This window comes from Balaenoptera borealis (genome assembly GCF_965194805.1).
Source record: "Balaenoptera borealis genome assembly, chromosome: 13".
In the NCBI taxonomy this organism is placed as follows: Eukaryota; Metazoa; Chordata; class Mammalia; order Artiodactyla; family Balaenopteridae; genus Balaenoptera; species Balaenoptera borealis.
In genome coordinates, this window is record NC_138870.1 from 13,450,886 (window position 1) to 13,466,175 (window position 15,290).

A 15,290-nucleotide genomic window follows, 5' to 3' on the forward strand; every position below is an offset into this window, starting at 1 on the left:
GAGAGAGATCCCAGCCCTTAACAAAAACCCTAGCTACCACCACCAAAAGATGATCAGAACTTTAAAAAGTAAACATTATCTAAGAAGTTCAAATCTTCCCAGAAGCAAAAAGTTGTTGGAACAGATTCTCAAGAAGAGGTAGGAGAATATTCACTGTGGACATTTTCTCTCAGGGTAAAAATAAAAGTATAACTTTTTCTGTCAATTCATTTCTCAATTTAGCAGAATTCAGAGAAGAACATTTTGGAAAAATAAGTTAAGAAGACCATCTCACCCCCCCCACCCGCCCCACCCCCAGTAATTTTTTTTCAAATCTCTACTTTTTGTAAATCAACCTTGAGGGTTAGTATTTACTGATATTCTATGAACCTTGGTGGAAGGTTTCCAAAGTTAAACTTTGTGCCGTTGACTAATGCAAAACAAAAGCCACTGAGGAATTAGGATCTCATGCGACATATTTTTATTGCTAGACATCCTTTTTCCATAGTAGTGCCATATGCTAAATTAGTACAGGTCAATATATCTTACAAAGGCAAACAAAGCGTTATCTGGGCCTGACGTAACCCAGCTGGGTGGAGAGATAGAAAAATATGTTCGAAAATTATCCTTTAATGAAATCGAAACTCTTGAATTCAAATTTCATTATGATGTATTAAATGGCCCCTAACAATAGTAAATCAGAAACCTTACAGGTATGACAGACTCCATCCACCTCACTACAAATAACTCAATTTTGTTTCTTTTTATGGAGAGTAATATTCCATTGTATATATGTGCCACATCTTCTTTATCCATTCATCCAATGATGGACACTTAGGTTGCTTCCATGTCCTGGCTATTGTAAATAGAGCTGCAATGAACATTTTGGTACATGACTCTTTTTGAATCATGGTTTTCTCAGGGTATATGCCCAGTAGTGGGATTGCTGGGTCGTATGGTAGTTCTATTTTTAGTTTTTTAAGGAACCTCCATACTGTTCTCCATAGTGGCTGTATCAATCTACATTCCCACCAACAGTGCAAGAGTGTTCCCTTTTCTCCACACCCTCTCCAGCATTTATTGTTCCTAGATTTTTTGATGATGGCCATTCTGACCGGTGTGAGATGATACCTCATTGTAGTTTTGACTTGCATTTCTCTAATGATTAATGATGTTGAGCATTCTTTCATGTGTCTGTTGGCAATCTGTATATCTTCTTTGGAGAAATGTCTATTTAGGTCTTCTGCCCATTTTTGGATTGGGTGAGGTGGATGGAGTTAGAGTCTGTCATACAGAGTGAAGTAAGTCAGAAAGAGAAAAACAAATACAGTAATGCTAACACATATATATGGAATCTAAGGAAAAAAAAAAAAAAAGGTCATGAAGAACCTAGTGGCAAGACAGGAATAAAGACACAGACCTACTAGAGAATGGACTTGAGGATATGGGGAGGGGGAAGGGTAAGCTGTGACAAAGTGAAAGTGGCATGGACATATATACACTACCAAACGTAAAATAGAGAGCTAGTGGGAAGCAACCGCATAGCACAGGGAGATCAGCTCTGTGCTTTGTGACCACCTAGAAGGGTGGGATAGGGAGGGTGGGAGGGAGGGAGATGCAAGAGGGAAGAGATATGGGAACATATGTATATGTATAACTGATTCACTTTGTTATAAAGCAGAAACTAACACACCATTCTAAAGCAATAATACTGCAATAAAGATGTTAAAAAAAAAAAAAAAAAAACCTTACAGGTACAGTGAGAAGAGTTCTAACCCACGGATGAGATATAACATTTTAATATTTAACTACCCTGTTGCCACACGATTACCTTCCTCAGTATTACCTAGAGCAACGGATGTTAAACAATAAACTAAACGTGGCAGGTGATTCACTCTGAATTTTCAGTACAGCTCCTTAAGAGGACCAATGGTTTACAAACTGTACAACATAATTTTAGAAATGGTCACAACCCACAAAGTGAGAAATGTCACCTTTAAGCAACTGTTATGCTGAATGCATCCCACTTTTCCAAAACATAAATACATCTCCCTAAGGTTATTAGAAATAAAAATGCTTAATTGTTAAACGATACAGGACTTTGTTTTTAAGAACTGCAATTCTGTACAAATGAAGGTTAAATCAAGCCTTCTGATGTATTATAATGTACATGTTTACATCACTCCCAAACTGCTTCTCAGATATTTTATAAAAAGATGTTACTTCTCATCTCAACTTCATCTCTCTCTGCCTGCCATACCACTCAAACATTGATTATTTTGATAAAAAATCATAGAGGTCCCATATCTTATCAAAGACTATTCATTATTTCAATTTGTTTGATCTGTTTTAGCAAGATATGGTTTCACAGATCCAAATACCAGCATAATGGTTACACAGGGACAGGTATTTTGCTCTAATAGAATATTTTGTGTACTGTTTTAGGTATCAGAGTGTACCAAGTTCAATATACATAACTTTATAAGCCCATGGAAAGTTCATGACTAGGCAGATAAGGTAAAATTCTCAGATCATGCTTAACTGCTTCTTATTCCTATTATTCAATACAGCTCAATATTTTGTTGACAAATATAAAAATGCACTCCTTTCAAAATACTGTTTTTCATTTATCTTCTGAAATAGAGGCAGTCCTAATACGCTGTTAGAAAGTGATGCAACCAAGAATAGTCCAAAAACAAAGCCAATTCCAGTAATCATCTACATTTGGCTGAATATAAAAATAACTGATTGTCAGTAGATACTTTTACTAAGAAAACAAATCCCTGGCACCCCATCCAACTCACAGAAGACCTAAGACTAACAAAGACTTCCTTGAAAACTTGCCCACCTTACAAGGAAATTTTAAGGAAAAGAAAGAAAGAAAAGGTGTATTTAGGAAATGAGCATATTACAGACAATGTAAGGACAGCATTGTATAAAGTTCAGGAGAAGCTAGAGTAGGAGTGGGTCTCCAGAACAAAATCTCCCTCAAAGAAGGATTGAATCAAAGAAGGAAAGACAAAGACCTTTAGAAATGTATGTTTATAGTACAATGTGGCAAGTAGACAGGCAGAAGGCAAGGTGGGCACCTCCTGCTGGGAAGGGGAGGGCATTCAGTTCCTAAAAGCCTTCCTTCAGGTTTTGATGCATGAGCCAGGTAAGCCAGAAGAGAAAAGGGAAGAGCAAAGACAAGAAACAGCTTCATACAGTTAGGAAACCACCAGCGGTTCAGAGTTACTTAGAATAACTTAAGAAGTAGGAAGTAATGAGGGATGAAGCTGGAGATAGAGTGAGAATGCACATCACAGAAGGCAACATTACATGTATATCAAATTTGGTTAGACCAAAGTTTAGTGCATTGTGTCTGTGCAATTGCCATTCACAGTAGGCTAGAGTTAAATTTCCTTTTTTGTACAACCTTTTCTCTTTATTAGAGTTAATAATTATTTTACCTTCGACCCTTAGTTCTCCTATGTACTTTTATTAATTTCATCCCTTTACTCTCTACCAGAAGTGTCTCCTTTGGGTACATTTAAACACCATCTATTCCATCATTTTTATCTTTCTGCGGGCATCTCTCTCTGATCTCTATATATTCCTGTCACAGTCGGAATCAATGACTCTCTAAGCCTCCTGCACAGCTTTTGTCGTGGTACCCAAATTCAACATCTTCTTGTTCATTACCTTCATCTTTCTCCTATCTTAGATCCTTGTTTCCTGGATCCCGAGTCTCTCCCTTTCCTATTTTTACTTTCTTATCTTGGAAAAGCACATACTTCTGGAGCTTCCTGACAAAGAGTATGATGAGAAAAATAATTTCTGAAGCTTTATATAACTGAAGACATGTTTATAGTACTTTCGTAGATGATCAGTAGTTTGTCTTGGTTTCAAATTCCATAATGGAAATTATTTTTTGCCCTGTAATCTTGAAGGCATTGTTCCTGTCTTCAGTGTTTTTCCCGAGATGTCAGGTGCCATTCTGTTTCTCAGTATTTTGTAAGGGCCTATTTTATTTTCTTTCTGCAATTCTGGAGTTTGGGGATCGTCAATTTTCTCCCCTGATGTTTTGATATTTCGTGACTATATCAGTGTAGGAGTTTTTTAAAAATTCAATATTTTAGAAACTCAATAGGCCTTTTCAAATTTGAAAATTATTGTCCTTAAATTCTAGGAAATTTTCTTGACTTATTCCTTTGATAGTTTATTTACAACATTTTTTTTTAATTTTCTTTTTTCTAAAAAAGTCTGTTATTCAGAATAGGACCTCTTGGACTGAGTGTCTAATTTTCTTGTCTCTTCTCTTTTGTTTTCCATTTCCTGTTATTTTTGTTCTACTTTTTGAGTGGCTTCCTCAACTTTATCTTCAAAATACTTTTTAATTTTTCCATGTCCCCTATCAATTTTCAATTTCCAGAAGTACATTTTTATGCCCTAAATGTTTCTTTTCTCATAGAACCTGTTCTTATTTCCTAACTGCAATGTATTCTTGGATGTTTCTGAGAATAATGATTGTATTTAAAAATTTTTTTCTCCCGTCATCATCTCTATTTCTGGCAATTTCCTTGTTTTCTCCAGGTTTGTTTTGGTCTCTGGATTTCTTCAAATGTCTGGTGATCATTGGTCGCTCCTCACCTTGAAGATGGAGCACTAAATAGCTGGCTGGAAAGTCTGTGTCAAAGGGTGGGTCTTTTCAGCAGGTGAGCTTCACTACAGAGCAATCTGGCTGGGCTGTTCCATTGGGAGACCTCCCCAGCCATCAGTACCTACAGGTCTTCTGCACAGATAGATCAGATTCTTCAAAGAAGCATCTTCCAATTTCATCCCTGGAGAATACATATCTGACTGCCAAAATCTGGGGAGGAGCAGAAGTACCCTGAGGGTGTCTCACTGCTTAGTAAGTTTTTCCCTGAATCCTCCCACCTGCGTATGTGTCTTGGTATCTCCCACTTGAGAGTTCTCTACTTCACATTCTCCACGGAATAAACTTCATCCTGCTGGACAGTGGGGAGGCATCTGGGATCTAAGCTCTATTTAAACACTCATCCTCCTGTTTCAGCCTCACCCTCATTGCTGAGCCTTTCTGAGGCTCTGAAGTGAACCTCAGTGTCTCTCCCTAGCAGCTTGGGTTTCAGCTTCTCAGGATGTGTAGGTTAGTTACAATCATCCCTGGACTTTCCAGAGTCCCTTGGTCTCACTGACTTTCTGCATTTTTAAAATCCCTTCATTGTCATTTATTTATTTTTTTGGAGAGAGTGGAATATATGTATGCGCTTAATCTGCTTCTTTCTCTAACGCATTTTCATTGTCTAAACCCTGACAAATATCTGTTAATGAAAAACTCAGGAGAAAAATTCAAGTCACCTGTAATATGAACTTGAGAGGTTAAGTTGGCTGAGAAATCTGAGTACAAGTTTATACTAAAAATAAAAGTACCCTAACAGCCAGAGTGAAAGCACAAAAAATGAAGGAGATTTACTTTACATAACATCAGCTGGTATTTTGGTAGTGTACGTTTAACCGCCTGCTATTTTTATAACAACAAATGCTACTTTCAAATTCCAGGAAAGGAACAATATTATAATATGTAAAAGTGGGCAATATCGCTAGCTAACTCAGGCATTATAGTTAATGAAAAATGCTTTAACTGTTTTTCCAGAAATTATATCATAGCTTTAAATGCACAACAGAGTTAGGTTCCTAAAAGAAACCTGAAATTCATCCTTAGGTAAATAACCACTAATTTATTCATTTTAATTAAATGGATTTTAAAATATTTTTTTCCAAAGAGAAGCCCTTTTTAATAAATACATCTGGGAAACAAATTCTTTGTGAGCTACCCCAAAATAAAAGTCAGAGATATCTGTGCATTAGTTTTAAAATTCAAGTTGCCTATAAAATAGTGTGAAGCTTTCTTTTCTTGAGAGGTTAGATATTTACATAGCCATAAGAATTAAAGGAAGAAAAAAATTAAGTCCGATGGGAAAATTTTTTAAATCAAGGCTATGAAATTTCACATTTAAAAGATAGTAAGTATAAGCTTTGATTGTGGATAGTACTACCTTTGAAAAATGTCTGCCAAATTATAACAATGGGCGTTTTCAAAATTAGCAGTAAAGTTCCTTATAACCAACCCCAAAATTATCCATGAACTGGGGTAAATTTAGACATATTTCTGTTCACTATTGTAAAAATAATAATAATAATGCTCATTCATTAAGCATTTTAATGTGTCAGCCACTGTGCCAATCACTATTTGTACATTATCTTACTTAATTCTCACCACCTTATGAGGTTATAAGAGCTTATTATCCCCATTTTAATGGGGAATCTGGGACTTACAAAAGTTACAAGTAAAGGTAACTTGGTCATGATACCTACGTAGCATGTCTAAGATTTGGCCACTAGTAATGTTTTTAACCATTGTTGTATACTTTCCTTTAACTAATGATAAATCCAGTATTTTGAAGTTGGCTGGGGGTATGTCAACACTGATGAATTAAAAATCAAAATGACCTCTGTAAATGATTACTCAAACAAGATTCATCCAGTGTTAATTGGCACGAGCCAACAGCAGTACTCATTCATTCATTCATTCATTCACTTGTTCACAAGGATTTACTATGTAACCATTCCATAGTTATCAGTGCTCTGGATAAGCCCTGTCAAATAAAACTTCCAGCTTTGCTGAAAAAGTACAATATCATCACTGTTCAATACAGTTGCTGAGCACAAGTGTTGAACACCTGAAGTGTGGCTAGTGCCACTGAGGAACTGAAATTTGCGTTCTTCTAGATTTAAATTAGTTTAATTTAAATGCAAATAGCTACATATAGCCGATGGCTACCATATTAGACAGGATAGCTCTAGACCCTGGGTGCACAATTAACAAAATATACATGGTTCCTATCTTCATGCTGCTAACAATCTAGTGGGGGAGCCAGCATGAAATAAGTAAAATAATAAATATAATATTACAACATTTGTCAATTGCTTAGAAGAAAAAGAATAGAAAAGATAGTATTTATGAGGATATAAAGTCAGACTGAGTCAAACCTATCTATGAACTTCTGAAAAGTATGGGACTGAGAGATTCATTCTGAAATGTTATTTCAGGATTCCTCACTTAAAACCTAGGATAATTACTGAAACTTTGAAACAAAGAATTTATGTAGTTTTTTGAAAGTGCTTTCCATTTTTCAAGACTGATGCACAGAAACAGTGCCCTGTTGGCAAATCTATGCAAAAATAATCCTGAACAAGAATGTTGTTTTTTAATCCTATTCCAGATAACAATCTGAATTTAAACGAAATAAAATAAAAGAGAACAGGGAAGAAGAATCACAAAAACTAAAGCAGTAAAATCTATAAAATGCTAACTGAAGGTACTTCAAGTTTAAGAGCCTGGGAAATGAGAGAGAAACAAATGAACTACTATTCCCACTTGGGCAGAAATGGGACTTGTTTATAGCAACATGTCCACTTTTGGGCCAGTGTCAATTTATAAACCTCCCCCCAAAAATTATTTTCCAGGTATTACATTCCTGGATTTGAGCACCTGCAATTGAAACAGAGCAAACACAACTGGCTATAGTGAATTATTAAGTGAAAAAAGTGTTTGGGTCAGCCAGGGAAGGAAGAATCACTCCAAACCGTCATGTTCCTGGATGATACTGTATGGATTTTTATTTGGGAAGTTAAGATAGATCTGTCTGGGTAAGCAGGCTACTTGAGGTCTGAAGGAAGTGGAAATTTGAAGAGGGAATTATCACAAGGGCTGGTAATGCCACATTCGCGTTTCTTTCTTTCCATTCCCATAGTTTCCAACTCTAAGCAACTGGGAAAATGGTCCATAGGCAGAGGTAGGTAGAACAGACAGGGCAGAGCATGATTGGATTTAATTAAAATGTATTGCTCATTACAAGGACAAGTTTAATATTTCTAAATAGCCCCCAAATTAATTCCAGCTCTTTAGTAAATAAACTAGGTATCATTTAGCTAACATAATCGCTGTCCCCCTTTTTAAGCCAAATGATCTTGTAAAATCAGTGCACTACGAGAACTAAACTACTACTGCTACGATTGCTAATAGTAGTGCTAGGAGGAGGAGAAAGATGAGGAGAGGCGGCAGTAGCAGTTAACGTTTAGATTGCACTATGTGCCAGGCACAGCTCTAAGTGCTTTACATCTATTTATTTTCTTTTAATTGTCACATTAAACTCACGAGGTAGGAACCGTTACTACGCTCACAGTACACATGAGTTAAGCTAGGTACAGAGTTTAATATCATGCCAATGTCAAAGAGCTAATAAGTAGTTATATGTGGAATCTTAAACAAATGATACACATGAACTTATTTACAAAACAGAAATAGACTCACAGACGTAGAAAAACTTATGGTTACCAAGGGGGGGAACGGGAGGGAGGGATAAATTGGGAATGAGGGATTAACAGATACACACTACTATATATAAAATAGATAAACAACAAAGACCTACTATATAGCACAGGGAACTATGTTCAATATCTTGTAATAACCTATAATAGAAAAGAATCTGAAAAAGATAAAAGATATATAACTGAATCACTTTGCTGTACACCTGAAACTTCGTAAATCAACTAAACTTCAGTTAAAAAAATTTTTAAAGCTAGTTAGTAGATATAGAATAAAATCCAACCATTCTGCCACAGAGAGGAAAATAATGGTTAGAGAGTTGTTTTTCACCCCAATTCACATAGCATCTAAACAGAACTAAAGGGATTTTTTTCTTTTGCTATAAATTTATTACAAATGATAGTGCATACATTTGTATAGAAAAGAACTAACAGTCTAGTCTACCTATAAAGAAGAAAGAAAAGGACTGGATTCTGGATATTTACGAAGTAAAGGAAGGAGATAGTCAGGACTATTAGAAATAGTATCAAGACAAAGGCAAAGACAGTACCAGGATAAAAACAATGCACCCTAGCATTTCAAAATGATCACAAAATTCTAACAGGGCATAACATCACCTTAACTTTTGTTCAGCAAAGTCTATGCCTATTACAGAGTATTTCTCTATGGGTACATATTTCCAATTGTATAACTGCAATCAATAAAACTAGAACTGACTTTTATATCCAACTTTGAGGCAACATATATTTTTACAAACATGGGGACATATGAATTATTATGAAAGATAGATAACAAAAACTACCCCAAGAAGCCTTATGAAACTGTAGAGATATTCCATTTTACCTCTATTAAACATAATGATACGTAGTGGGCACTTTTCCTCAAACTTCTGTGGGAAACATCTCTCAGGAACTTCAGCAAATCAACTTAAAAACATGTGCTGCTTTTTCTAACGATCTTACTTAGTTTTACCAAATTTGATGGGAAAAGAGTTAACAGTTTTCCTCAAGCTGCTAAGTGTCAGCATAGCTTAAACTCAGTAACCTCTTGATTGACATATATACACTAATGTGTATAAAATAGATAACTAATAAGAACTTGCTATATAAAAAATAAATAAAATTCAAAAAAAATAAAAAGTAAGCATTTTCCTAGCTTATTAAAACTCCTAATAATAACCTAATCTAAATGGCTATAAATGACTTACCATGTGGCTGTGCCGTGACTTTTTAAGAATTGTTTTCAGGGCTTCCCTGGTGGCGCACTGGTTGAGAATCTGCCTGCCAATGCAGGGGACACGGGTTCAAGCCCTGGCCTGGGAGGATCCCACATGCCGCGGAGCAGCTAAGCCCGTGAGCCACAACTACTGAGCCTGCGCGTCTGGAGCCTGTGCTCCGCAACAAGAGAGGCCGCGATCGTGAGAGGCCCGCGCACCGCGATGAAGCGTGGCCCCCACTTGCCGCAACTAGAGAAAGCCCTCGCGCAGAAACGAAGACCCAACACAGCCAAAAATAAATAATAAATAAATTAAAAAAAAAAAAAGAATTGTTTTCACATTTACTTATTAAATAATTATTTTCCACAAGGAAAAAACCAACAACTCAGCAACCTCTTCTAATAGTTTTAATATATTACACTCCAAGGGAGATATGTGATTGTTTCTGGTAACATACATTTTCTTATATTTGGTGTTATCTCTTAAGTCGTTTTTAAACTCCCTAGCTTTGTGCTACGTGAGCAGTAAAAATCTACTATCGAAGAGTGTCAGGATTTTAAATGATCTCTTGGTCTTTTGATGACCTAAACTGGAATCGTTTTAGAAGCTTTGGTAGATATAATTTGAACCAATCTAATACTACTGCCTTCTAAAACTTAATTTTTTTTTTTTTTTTTTATCATTCTTCTACTTAAATCCAGTCAAGAGATCCCCACCACCCCGCAGGTAGCCAATTTGAATGCATAGCAGAGTACTCTTTGAGGATTGGACCCTTTATACTGTAAGGCTTCTTTTCTCACAAGCTCTGCCTCCCTGCCCCCTGCCCTGCTCCCTCCCAGCACCCACATCCCGCCACAGGCTCGCGCTGGCAGCTCTGCACCAGCGATACTGAACTATTTTGCAGACTCTTGCCTTCAAGTTACATCCTCCATCTGGAATAAACTTTCACTCCCAAAACCTCCCTGCCACCTTTACCTGGCCAGCTCCGGCTCAAAGTTTAGTCTTGGGAGGCTGTCCGTGAGTCCCCTACAGTAGGCTACATGCCTCTCTCACGTGCTCCCATAAAGCTTGAGTCCAACACTGAGATGTACTTATCACCCTGCGTTGCAACTTCCGATTTTCTTGTTTGTACACAATATTGTAGACCCCCTGAGGGCAGGGGCTAAATAATCTTCTTGAATACCAAGTGCTAAGCATAGCTCATAACATGTAGTAAGTTCTCACTACACGCGTATTCAATGAATGAAAAAATTAGGCTCATAATTATTTTTTTACGCGCTCAAACTAAGACGTTTATTTCAAACCTTCTTACTAAGAAGAATGAAACAATGCTCTAAAAGCAAGAAAAACTTAGTAGGAAATATTTTGACTAGTTGAAGAGTTAAAAACAGAAAACATTTAGCATCACTAGCTTCTAACAAGAGCTACTCAAGGAAAAGGGCAGGCAGTGTGGACTCTCTCCCAAATCCCTCTAAGCCACCCCTCTCCATCCTCTTGCCTCTCCATCCTGCCCTCTATTATTACCAGCCACCTTCCCTATCATCCCCAAATGGAGTCGAAAATAAATCCTCATCTAACTGTATCCTCTCGCCTCTCCAATTCCATCATGCCTTCTCCAACGGTGGACATCAGTCCTGCCAAAGCCCAACCATTCTTTCTGTGAGTGTGAGGAGATACCACTCCTGGACTTCCAACTGGAACATCCTAGGTGTCAACTTGATTTAGATTTGTCCTGAGATTAGAAAGAACACTGAACACCAAAGTCCATACTATTCCTTGCTTTGCTAATACTATTCCTAACTCTGTGCCCTTGGACATGTCACTTAAACTCATCAGTTCCTAATCAGTACTGATTAAGCTGAAAACCAGGGTATCTCCAAGAGCTCTTTGCAGCTCCCATGTCATTAGCTCCAGGACATCAGTGACAAAGGCTAGCACATCAACTCAGTGACCTGCTTCCTGTCACACAAATTTACCTACACAGACCATCTGACAGAACACAGCAGAGCTGGAAAGTATCCTGTGTTCTCATTGATGGCGGTGGTCCTTACATAAGTAACTTTGAGGACTGGCTGAACTCTTCATAAACTCCAAGCCCGCCTACGAAGAAAGCATGTGACATGAGGAATGTTGTCCTTTTCTGTTCTTTTCTTTTTACAATTTGGCTGCTAAGAAGCCCTGGGAACAGCACCTGGCAGCAGCACAGTAGCAGACAGACTAGTTAGCCAGGAAGAATAAGATGGATTTCCCTGCTCTCCTAAGAACTGAGCCATTTCATTCCGGGATGCTAAAAAGGAATTGTTTTTTTTTTTTTAAACAAGTCTTTGCATTTTATGAGATATTAGACTCAGTGTTTACAAGAGTGGTGCTTACATATATACAATGGAATATTACTCAGCCATAAAAAGAAACGAAATGGAGGTATTTGTAATGAGGTGGATGCAGTTAGAGGCTGTCACACAGAGTGAAGTAAGTCAGAAAGAGAAGAACAAATACAGTATGCTAACACATACATACGGAATCTAAGGAAAAAAAAAAAAAAGGCCATGAAGAACCTAGTGGCGAGATGGGAATAAAGACACAGACCTACTAGAGAATGGACTTGAGGATATGGGGAGGGGGTGGGGTGAGATGTGACAGGGTGAGAGAGTGGCATGGACATATATACACTACCAAATGTAAAATAGATAGCTAGTGGGAAGCAGCCGCATAGCACAGGGAGATCAGCACGGTGCTTTGTGACCGCCTGGGGGGGTGGGATGGGGAGGGTGGGAGGGAGGGAGATGCAAGAGGGAAGAGATATGGGAACATATGTATATGTATAACTGATTCACTTTGTTATAAAGCAGAAATTAACACACCATTGTAAGGCAATTATACTTCAATAAAGATGTTTAAAAAATAAAATAAAATAAAATAAAAATAAAAATAAAAGAGTGGTGCTTAATCTCAACTGCCACTGTTGTCTCCTCAGGGAGGGCTAGTTTTGCCAAGAGCCACGCGGCGGCTCCCCTGCCGTGAAGGCAACAGGATGAAGCTAAGTGCCATGCTCTTGTGATGACTGTGTGTGCCAAGACAGAAAACCAAAGACTCCAACTCACCAAGGCTCAAATGCTTAAGACTGAAAAAAAAAAAGAAAAATGACCAGCTGTCCATCTACTACTAATATAAGTGGACAAAGGATCAACAGCACGGATCACCTCTACCCACAAATAATCCCTAAACATATTTGATGGCCCTTGAAAACTTTATAGAGGCTCAAATGACAATAATCTACTGTAGAAAATAAAGATGGTCCAACTGCTGCTCCCCGAGAGGACGGGTGAGCAAGCTTGCCCAGGAGCAATTTCCTAGCATCCAAAGACCACTTTCCTATTCCTAAAAAAATAACAGTAATGCTTCTACCAAGAAGGAAAATGCTTTGGGGGTGCTTTTTATCAGAGCCACAGGAAACAATAAAAACTTACTGAGTATATTCCAATGCTTTTATTGTGGTATTGTGGATGGTAAAAAGAACATGCTATGAAGATAGGCACCCCTGAATGTAAATCCTCATTCTACCGTCTCTCTGTGACCTTGGACAAGTCCTTATCCTCTCTGAGCCTCTGTTTACTCATCTGTAAAATGAGAATAAGATTGTTATAAGGATGACATACAAAAGCAACAGGTCCCTTGAGATCTGTATCTATATCTGTATCTACATCTATCTATCAGCTCCTTTATTTTCCTGAAGAACTGTATTCTGGAGAAAATAGAGATGGAGAGCTTTTCTTTAAATACTGGTTATAAAAAATGAAATCCACTGAAGTAAAATCCAGTTGCAGTCAATCAAATATGACACAAGAGAAAGACATGAGAATCAGCATAAAGAATGCTACCAGTTACATGTGCACACGCACAAAAAGAAAATTCCTTAGCTTACCATTCAAGACCCACAAGAGTTTGCCCGCAGCAGTCTCTCCGGGCTTCCGCATTCCCACAGGCTTTCCCACCTATAAACCTCCCCTAGCACCAAGCACTCTTCTGAGCATTTCTCGCACTGGCTCACCTATAGGCTTCTGCTCTTAAACTAAACACCCCACTCACTACTTTATATCAACCATCCAGCAATTGCTCAATTCCTCAATCCCTACTCCTTTCTTAAAGTTTTCCCTGACCAACTCAACATTAGCAACAGCTAGTCATTTGGCAATTATTTATCATGTTTAATATTTTTTAGTGTAGCTAGCAAGAACCTCTGTGATTTATTCCTTGGTAAATCTGACCTTGCTCTGGGGTGTGGCAAACTCGTACAGTCTTTGGCAAAATGATTCCAGTACTAAGCATGTGCTATGGAGAGTTTATGTATGTGTACTAAAAGAAAACACAAAGAATTTTAGTGACCCAAGTGGACATTATTACCAACATAAATTTCCTCTATGATTGACATAAATGACCACCTGACACAAATGACTCCTGTTTAAAGAAAAATTGATGCAAAATAGAAACAAATTTAGAAGTACAGAATTGAACTAAAATTTTGTTAAAGAATTTATTTAGCAGAATTTCTACAATCACAGTTAGATAAGACCCTCAGTGTTGAGTGGAAATACCAATGAAAGCACCGCTGTTGGTGTGGGCATGTATAAATGATGATTTTAACATCTGATCTGAAAAGCAGAAGTTTTGGTAAAAGTACACCTAGTTATATCAAGGAGGTTCAGAACTGACTCAGAGGAAAAAGTATTATCCTCTGACTCACCAAGACCACTTCCTGAAACACCCAATGTTTTTCTTGGAAGGAAGGATATAAAGTGCCATTTGTTTCAAACACTGATTAGACAAAATTGAAGTCTAACACAAAATGGACAAAAGATATATTTTCCAAAGCCAAACAGGTTTCAAAGTGGAGACCATTCCATAAACATATATTATCTGGTCATGAAAGGGAAGACTTTAAATACACTCAGAAATGAATAATCCAAAATATATTATAATGAATAAACCACTAACTACGTACACATATCCCTGTTTATACCATAATCTCTCTCTCTCTTTTTTTTTTTTTTTTTTGGCCACTCTGTGCGGCGTGTGGGATCTTAGTTCCCTGACCAGGGATCAAACCCACACCCCTTGCAGTGGAAGCGTGGAGTCTTAACCACTGAACCGTCAGGGAAGTCCCTATATCATAATCTCTTAATGATGAAGAAACATTATGATTTTAATTCACAAAATTAACTAATGTCTTTGGCTTAAAAACAATCATTTTTCTTCAAAGTAATTATTTTCTCTTCTCTGAATCACCTGTGTGGCCAGTATTTAATAAAAATTTACAAAAACAATAGGTAACACTTATTAAGTGCTTATATGGGCCAAACCTTGTTATAAATTCTTGGCATGCATTAATTTATTTGATAACCACAACTCCTCTAAGAGGTAGGTACTATTATTATCTCTATTCTACAGATGAGGAAACTGAGGCACAGAACAATAAAGCACCTTGCCCAGTATCACACAGTGCGTACATGGTAAAGCCCCAAACCCAGGCAGACCAACGTAAGAGCCCAAACTCCCAGTTTCTGTGCTCTGTGTGTGTGTGTGTGATACCCCTGCCCATTAGAATGCTTGCCAAAACTTAAAAACACTTAATCACACACAACACACACACACACACACACACACATATAATTACACACTTATACATCTGTATAAACATTTCACATT

General features: G+C 37.4%; 1 protein-coding gene across 12 annotated transcripts in view; it reads right to left on the reverse strand.

The window, feature by feature from the left end:
- Positions 1–15,290, reverse strand: part of EPS8 (EGFR pathway substrate 8, signaling adaptor) — a 202,136-nt gene that overhangs the window by 88,672 nt on the left and 98,174 nt on the right. The window lies entirely within an intron of this gene.